Source organism: Poecilia latipinna, unplaced genomic scaffold, assembly GCF_001443285.1.
Source record: "Poecilia latipinna isolate Pla-1442-1.1 unplaced genomic scaffold, P_latipinna-1.0 Scaffold465, whole genome shotgun sequence".
Lineage (NCBI taxonomy): Eukaryota > Metazoa > Chordata > Actinopteri > Cyprinodontiformes > Poeciliidae > Poecilia > Poecilia latipinna.
Genome location: NW_015113081.1, coordinates 336,328 through 345,860, shown reverse-complemented (window position 1 = coordinate 345,860; position 9,533 = coordinate 336,328). Strand labels below are relative to the sequence as shown.

Genomic DNA, 9,533 nt, shown 5'->3' with positions numbered 1-9,533 from the left:
ACAGAGTGATCATAACTCTGAAAGGTTGGGTCATTTTCACAGGAAACCCAACAGATCTTGTTACTGAAAACCTCTGGCGACAAAACAGAAACTAACACCAGAACCAAACTTTGGGGGGCAGATAGAGTTTACTTCTGGTGGAAACACAATGAACTGGTCCTTCATAGACACCTGCAGCAGTTAACCACTTGAACCAGTTTGGTGGAAAAGCCGCCTAAAACGATACGAATGGGATAATATTGATAAGATCTGACCTGGGGCGATGTGCTCTATTGTCCTGGTTTTAGTGAGAATGCAAGCAGCAGCGTTCTGGATCAGCTGCAGCTGCTTTAGGCAGACCTGTAAATGTGACTAAAGATAAACCCATGGAAGAGTTTCTCAAGATCTTACTGGGACATTAGTCCTCGAGTTCTGGAAATGTTCTCCAGGCGACAGAAGGCTGAATTTGTAATTGTCTTTATGAGTTTCTGAAGGCTCAGGCATGAATCCAGCAGATTTCAGGCCTGATCATTAATTTCTAGCTGTAATAGTTGTAACAAAAGGACACAACGTTCTTCTGGTCAATCCACAGACTTTCTATCAAATTTAGTTCTGGGCCACTCCAAAACTTTCAAATTCATTTTGTGAAAGCAAACATTTGTTTACTTGAATGTGTTTTCAGATTAATGACGGTAAGTAGCTACCACCACGTTTCAGTGATCTTTTTAGGTCTTTTGGAATAGCTTTCATGAGCAATTTGTCACTCTTTCAGCCTCTCTGTTCAAATGCGTTTCCAGAAATCTGACATTTAACCTCTTTAAAGTTTCTGCGTTCCAGCTGTTCCAGACAGCTGCAGTACCATCGACACCATAAAAAGCTCACAAAGTCCTGACGCAAATCAGCCTTTTCACTATTTATATCGGAATATTAATAGAGCCTGGAGTAATAACATTTGTTTAGGTTGCTCTCCAAGGGAAGTTGGTCGGTGAAGGTCAGGGTGGTTACTGCTGTTTGTCAACACCATGGTGGAGCTGAAACGCTGGAACGGGTTTCTGGAAAGGTCTTCAAAACCGAGGACAGCCATGTTTCTTTCCGCTGCTGAAAAACGAGACGACCAGGCCCTCTAGAATAACACCCAAAGCCCGGTGGGGGGAAAGAAAAAAAAAAAAGAAACACTGTCAAAACCCACAGTAGGAGAGTGTGTGGATTTAATCCCCAGTACTCCTCTGAAATATGTACAAGTTTATATGAATACTGCCCTTTTTATCATAAATAATATGTGCATAAGCCTTCCCCACTCCTTTATGGCCTCCATCACAACATAAAGGCATAAGTGAAACCATACTGAGCATTGGGAGGCTTTGTGTCTGTGCGTGTGGTTTGGGGTTACAGTATAAAGTCACATACTCTGAAAATAGAGCTATTTCCCTTTAATGAGCTAAAACTACTTGAGATTTACAGGCTGATATCTGATCAGCGCAGAGAGACCCACGGAGACGATGGCCGAGAAAGCGGGAGAAGCTGTGGAGCTTTTTTGTTTGTTTTTTTTTTTTTTTCTTTGAGCGAGAGGACAGCGATTGCTGGATGGGCTCACACATATGGAGTAAATGCTTTAAGTGGCCGCGAGTGCCATCTATCTGTGCCCTGCAGCTCCATTAATAAACCCATTAAGTCTGTCAGTGAGGGATTGAAGGTCAGTGAGGGGCTCTCCATCTTGGGCGATCCGTTCCCTCCTCTCCATGAAACCTCCAGCAAAAACCCCCCCAAAAGCTTCCAATATATCGTTTTCTTGTCAAGTGTTTAATTAGAGTTGATGTGACTGTTCATTGACACTCAGCCGTCACATTGTTGTTGCTGTGACCTGCTAGACTCGGTTCCACACAGCTGGTGCAGTTTGCTTTCACACTGCACTGCACCAAACAGTCCAGGCTACTTCAAGGTTTCCCTCGGTGTATTATCAGCCTGGCGGGTCACCAGGCTTTCCTTGCATTCCCACCTGGCTGAGCACTGTGTGTTTATTTTAAATAGGGTTTTTGTACACCAGTAAGAGTGACAGTAAAGACGGATTAGGTTTATAGTTGACTCACGCACTATTATTTCCAAATTATAATGTCTGCTCATGCACCTCTGAATTTCTGAAAACATGTTAGGCCGCTGGTGGACTGTCCCAGCGCCCCTACCATCTGGGTCAGCACGTCTGCTGGGGGAAACCCTGTATCGATCGATCACATAAAATTCTATAAAAACATGCCGAAATGTGTGTGTAAAACCTTTTTTCTTTTCACTTTACAAAGGCCCAGAGTCGGGTGCCGTGTCTATCTGCTGCACTTTCCTGTTCAGGTTGTACCAATAAAAGTTATTATCACTAGCAGTTTCAGCCTGTAATGAAATCTGTCCTCTGACTTAGGTTCTGCTCTCCCTGTGGAAGACCACACATTGGAGCTTTTACATGGATTCATAAGCCAAAGAAAACTGCCGGCTGATGACTGCAAATTTATATTTACCTTCGCGTAATGATAGAGGTATTCAAGCTCTCGTCTACTGGCAGCCTTCAGTAAGAATGAGTCTGTGCCTTCCTGTGATATTAACAGTTTGAAAACTTAAATAAGGAGCCGCTTTTGATCAGACCGCGCAGAGAGAACAGAGCTAGAGACGGATTAAGAGCCGGGAACGTCTGAAAACGCTTATACAGTCAGGGCGAGCAGCAGGAGTCACATCCCAGCCTGGGGTGCTGGCTAATTCTTGAGAGGCGGTGAAACTGAAACAGTTGTTGCCACTATCTGCAGTTAAACAACCTGGAAGGTTCCTCAACTTCATCTGCGATCACGTCAGGCAGACTCATTCGGTGTTCTGTTTAGGAAAAACAATAGTTAAGCTCAGAGTCAAACCATCACTGCGTTAGCATTGCTGATGATAAAGAGTAGCGGCAAATCGAGTCTTTTTGTAAAGAAATTTTTCAAAAAACAATGCGTTTGTTAAAGTTCATATTGTGACAATTCAAACATTACAGGATCAAATTTGGAAAACTTGGAGGGAAACAAGATTTTCTATACGACAGAATTCGTTATACGTTTATCTTCCTTCCTGCTTCCTTGACCGTCGTATCCTGTCACAACCTACCAAAAAAAAAAGACACTACAAAAAAAAAGAGTGCAGTCAGAAACCATCTGTGGCTATTTTGTCATGTGACCAAACTTTTCCCAGCGAGAATCTGCTCCCACACTGCTATGTTTCTGCCACCAATCCGAGGGCACAATCAGCCTGATCTGCTCCTTCCCTTGTATGTAGTGTGAAATCACGGCCAAACTCGATAAAAACTAAATGAGAATACACACACAGGGACAGACCTTTTTTCCATCCAAGGAAAGTATCTCTTGTAAATCCTGCATTCAGAAGCAGAATCTGCTCTGCTTGCCAACATTGTGCACAAGCAAGGAATCTGACTTCAGTCCTGCTTTGCTCTCAAAAAAGACGACTAAAGTGTAAAGAAGTTGAATAGGTTGGGGGTTTTTATCCCAGGGAAGAAAATCATCCAATATCCATCTACTATTGGTAAATTATTTCAATTGAATTGACCATATCACAGAATGTTTTGTTTTTCACTTCTCAAATAAAAACAGAATACTTTGCCACCACAAACACTTTTGAAGAGCTTGCTGCACCGATGGCAGTTTTCTAGCCGATCACAGATCTTCAAAAAGTCCGATCTGCTGATTCTGATTTTTTTTTTTTTTTGTCTGAAATGTTGCTAAATATAGCAAGAAAGTCTAGTTAGTAACAGCAGGGCGACTATCGCTAACCACAAACGTGGAGACATGAGCTGCTGAGTGGGTCTGTCTGTCCAGGCCTCTCTCACGGGAGACAGAGGTTAATTTTTAAACCTTTGTAGAGGCAGATGAGGTAAAGTGGATAAGATCGGCTTCACGTGATCACCAGTCTCCCAGAATTAAGGAAATTGGGACCGACTTGTCAGCTGGCCGGTTTATCTGTGCACCCTTACTTCGACCTTCAAATGTCCTGATGACCAAGCCAGGCTGGTACAACTGGGCCACACACCTTGGATGAGTTACAACTTCTGCTGGACTCTCTGGACCCAAGTGCTTCCAACATGACGATAAAACATCAGGATCTCAGGCCAGCAGGTGTCCGTCACGCATGATGTGGAGAAAAAGGCTGAGATCTATTCTGGTTGGTTTTTAATGACTTGCTGAGTGTTTTGTCCGGAATAAGGAGTAAAAACGAGTTCTTAGAGGTTTCATGATAAGGTTTGCTCGATAGCTTTTTTTTTATTTGTCTTTAAAGTGAGTCCTACTGGCTTTTTCATTGACCCCCTGCAAATCTTGTGTTTCTCATCAAGCAGTAAATTATGCAGAGCCAAAATCCAAACTCTAGGAATCACAGAAAGATCATGTAGGAGTTTTGCAGTGAGTCTTATTGTCTCATCTTTTCACTCTTCAGTTTTCCACACATGATGGGAACTGATTGGACATCTGGTTCATCTAAAAGGAAAAAAATTAAGAAACGTCTCTTTAAGTGTAACGGATAGAGTCATCAAATATCGCAAATATTACAGAGATTGATTGCTGCGTTAGTGAAAAAAAATCAAGCGCACGCATTGACAACATAATGAATTTTCCCCTTTATGCACAAAACAGTTACTTGTTCAGCCATAAAACATAACACAGAGTTTTATTGTCTGCAAATCCACCTTGAGATTTATTGTGAAGAATTTCACTCGGAGCCAAGTAATTCATCCGGAATGCAATGTGTAACGAGTTTCCCTGTCTCTACGTGTTTTAAAATGAACAGGCAATGGCAAGGTAAGTGACATATTTATAGAATTCCAGCTAAGAGTTTATGTATTCATTAAATGTTAAGTTAAATTTTTAGGGGGGGGGGGAATTAAGCAGACTGTATCCACCTCAGCTGTGACACATGGGAGGAAAGGAAAATGCCAGGGGAGTTAAGTAATGGGCCACAGAGAGGCTGAGGATAATGCGGCTTGACCAGCGGTGATTAGCAGCATGCTCCTGTCTGTCGGACAGAGCGAGGATTTCGACTGTTACTGTTCATGCAATCCCTTCGACACCTGGATGATCCGGAGAAAAGCGAGAAAGCAAAAAAGGAAATATGGGGATTTTAGAACAAGGAGGGGATACAGAGTTCAATGTCATCATCGATAACAACTACTGCTACTGCGGAAGACTTTTCAGTAAGTTTGACAACAACACAAACACCTGTGGGCACCCGGACAGACGTTAATGTTCCCCACACCCACAGTCGTTTCCCTGCTAACCTATGTGCCTAAAGCAGAGGAATGATTGTAAGGAACGCACATTGCAACGCATCACGACCCCCTATTTAATACAGCGACACCTAGTCGAGGCTTATAGACGGCGGCAGTGGTGATGGAGATAGCGAGCTCAGAAACCAACCTCCCGCTAACTCCTGACGTGCTTGTTGATTTGATCAAACCGTCGACTTTGCCTGAATTCACGCCACGTAATTTATTCCACCGTGTCATGAACGACGTACACATCCTATGATCATCTTTATTGTAAAATCAATCTTACCTCATTTCCCTGTTTTGAAATATCTTAGTACAAATATATTCGAAATGTTGAAACAGCTCAGTGGCTCGCCTGAATTTAGAATAAATGTTGCTTCTTTTGCAAATTTTTTTTTATTTTTTATTCTCACTTTTTGCACTTAAAGTATTAAACAGAAGGTCATGATGATGATACATTGCAATGTGTTTTGTTTAACCTGGCAAGCACCAAATGGAGGGTCTTGGAGTGCGTAGAGACCTGCTGATTGTCCTCAGTGGCTGTGGCAGGTCAAGCAGCGGTTCTGCAGGCTCCAGTCGCAGAAGTGCTGAAACAGAGTGGCAGCTGCAGATCTTCAGCGATGAAGTCTGCCGAGAAAGAATCTGATTACCAACTGGGAACAAACGCCATAAAAAGCACAAAAGAACAAACTAAAACCCCACTCGATTCGAAATTGGACCGTAACTGAATAAAAATTGACAACAAAATAGTCAGACATTTAGAAATATCGAGAACGGGAGGTTCTTCAGCGAACTAAAAGACACATTCGATAAATCTCCTGTACCTCGATAATCCTGTAAGTAGACCTTCATCACCACTTGATTTTAACTTTCCCCGGTGGCTTCCTGGACTCTCCAGCAGAGTGACTGAGCTAAAGGCCCGATCCGGGCTTCCAGCGCCTCGGAGAGGAAGAGCCAAACGCCTCGCTTGAAAACAACTCGACGTAACGAGTGCTTTTGCAGGAACTGTGGCCACTACGTGAACGCTTGAAACCAGCTCTGACGGCGTGGAAGTGCACCGGTGGGAACGTGCTGCTGGGAACATGGAGCTCGTGTTGTGGTGCGGATGTGGAGGCTGCGAGGGAGAAAGTTTAACGGTGAGTCGATGACAGATTCAGCAGGATTTATCTGGGACGAATCCTCCACCGCGTCCAGGAGAAATCCATGCCAATAGGGAAGCCAACGGGACATTCTGTCTTTGTAAAAAAAAAAAAGAAGAAAAAAAAAAGAATTATAATCTAAGCGCCTCTTTTGTGATGCAGCCAGGCAGCTTTTGTAAATCTACAAGCTGGATTGCCTGATCAGCAGGGTGGACTTTTTTCTCTTTGCCAAGAGCGTTTGGCCCGGAGCCCTCCCCCATGAATCTCTCCCCTGCTACTTAGACCTCAAGCAGTTGTCTTGTACAGACACACTTTTCATTCCCTTTTTGCTTTAGGATGGCTGTGACGGGGCTCCCTGGGAGACAAGGAACCTCAGATGTGTTTAATTGCTGCAGGGATTCAAAGATCTATGATGTGTAAGAGATCAAAATTGCCTAGATGACAAGGGAATTAAAAAGAACACCAAGATCTTCTTCAAGATCTTCTTTTTTTTTTTTTAAATTACATACAGGTATGTTGTTAATTCTTGACGACAGCAGCCATGTGTTCTCCATTATTAATGTCCTATGAGAGCCTTTGGTATGGATATGGGGGCAAACTGTATCTACTTTCTAATCTGGGACATTTTTGTTCTGAAACTGAAATTTGGTCGAATGTCCTTCTGATTTGAGCTCCAGGAAGGACGTAGTAAAGAGGACGCTGCGGCTTGTGCTCAATTTGTGTTTACAGTTGCTATGGGAATAAAACCCATATAGGTGACAAAGTGGCTGACCTAGAGGTGTTGACCTTCACTTTTCGGGTTTGGCAATAAACCCTTCCCTGTGAAAACAAATGCAGTCGATATGAGCTGCTGTTGCCCATTAGCATGTTTAACTGCGGGGTCCCGAACAGCTTTTAAAGGGATTCCTTACACTTTGTCAGGAGTCAGAGTTTTGGTTGGCGAACAACGTACCTGTCGCTGCCTTTTGGGTTCGCGTCGTTGGTGTCGTGTCACTTTGTTCTGTTGTCTTTGGTTCTGTTTATATCCAAGGTTCTCAAATTGTAGAATGAATACTCCTGATGGCGGAGGCACAAGGTAACATAAATCCAAAGCAAATTCACTATAATGTAGCACTAATGAACCCAAACAGCCAAAACTAGGAGCAGGAGAAACACATTTATCTTTCCTATAGAAAGAAACAGTTGACTCTCTGTGGCCATGGGGGCTCGGGACTACAAGCACCCATAAATACTCAAGACCTAAAGACATTTATGACCACCAATTCTAATAGTTCAAACATGAAACCTTACCAGACACACACACACACACACACACACACACACACACACACACACACACACACACACACACACACACACAGAGTAAAAACCATCTTAGAACTGTTAAAGAAGCTAATAGTCTCCTTTATCTATGCTTTTGAGTGTACAACCAATCAGCAGCAAGGAAAACACATACCGCTCCTGGATTGGCTGCTTCGCAAACACCAGGTAATAGCGTGTCCACACCTGTAAGACGGCCCCCAATTAAAAGCTCAGGTGGTTTTTGCAAATTCAGTCTTTTTGTTTTTAGTTAGGAAAAAATATTGCTAATTTAAAGTCGTCCTAGTTTTTACTTTGTCTTTAATTTTCTAGTTGATAGAACCACATCTGTCCAGTGTGTTTTAGTCAAAAACAACATTTTGGTCTCGAAAGTCAAACTAATTTATTAAACTTGAACTAATTTATGAAACCTTGGCCATTCACTTTCAAAGAAAGAGTGGCCCAAATCATTGCTGAGTCTGTACTAAATGTTTTGTTTTTAAATCAGTCTGACCTAAATTAATCTAGACTTTTATGCTAGATAATCTACTATGATTTACAAATCCCTTTTGTACAAAATAATCAAACTACTTTATTTGATTAAATAAAATATCGCATGCTTAGTTTATTGTTCAGAATGTAAAAAAAAAAGTCAACATATATATATATATATATATATATTTGTTTTGTTTTGTTTTTTTTTGTTGATTGTAGCTTTAAAAATGTTTTCTCTTTCTCCCAGGGGAGACCACTTTCCTCCTGTCTTCCATAAAGTATGCATTGGTTGCTTTATGCGTGACGGTATTTGTTTTGGTGTGTAGAAGAGGAAAAGACATTCAGAAGGCTTTGGCCTAATCCTCTCTACTGGATAAATCTCAACAGTCTTTTATCTAAATCCTGGAATTTTTCATCTCAGAAGTCACTTTAAATGATTTAAGAGCACTACAACACCATGGAAAATTTATTCACCGTTCTGAACTTTCAACGTCCTAAGAAGGGTAATGGATTATATCTTCTGCACAAATCGTGGATGTGAATTATTCGTCTTTCTCTTGAACAGTTCCTTGAATTAAAACCTGAACGCTGACAGTGATGGAAGTGAACTGCAACAGTTCGGTGATCAATAGTGACACGTATTCCGTCAACAACATATTTCATTCCTAAAATATGGTTTTAGCTTTAGTTTAACTCAAGACAGTGTAATTCCATTTGTTCGTTTTGTCTTATCCTCTGGCCCAAAGGCTCAGTTTAAAAACTGAAATAAGACAGGGAACCTGATTCATGTAGATCAACAACAATCTCTTCTCCATGCCGTCTCGGTAAATTTGTAAGAAAACAAAACCTCAGCTCAACTTCTTGGTAGCACACCAAGATACACGTTTAACACACAAAAGAAACAAACTGTTTTTTATATAAAGTCTCTCACTGAAACCATTTGACATGTTTGACCTCTTAAATATTAATTTTCACAGAGAACTGTAGAGGTGTTTACTTCACAGGTTAAAGGGACAGTTCCTGTAAAAAAATAAATAAAATAAAATAAAATAAAATAAAATAAGGGGGGCGGGGGGCATCTTTAGGAGCCTTTCAAGGAGGAAACCAAACAAACACAAAATGTCAAAAAAATTAAAAAAATATGCATTCAGTCAAATATAGTGGTGGAAAAAACAATCCCAGATGATCAAAACCACACAGCATATTACAGTTTTATTAACAAAAACTAAGCCAAACGGTAGAAGTAAAAACTAATACAAGCCACTAGTTAAACAGGATCAGAGATGCAACATTGCAGTTTTGCTCGTTTGATTTACCGCCAGAATGAGGTTTGG

At 41.5% G+C, this 9,533-nt stretch overlaps 1 long non-coding RNA gene across 1 annotated transcript; it reads right to left on the bottom strand.

The window, feature by feature from the left end:
* Positions 1–5,529: 5,529 nt before the first annotated feature.
* On the bottom strand, positions 5,530–7,653 carry LOC106951557 (uncharacterized). The gene is made up of 3 exons (XR_001425832.1): positions 7,358–7,653; positions 6,091–6,501; positions 5,530–5,893 (listed from the first exon to the last, which is right to left on the bottom strand). It is a non-coding gene; the product is annotated as an uncharacterized LOC106951557 (long non-coding RNA).
* Positions 7,654–9,533: the final 1,880 nt, after the last annotated feature.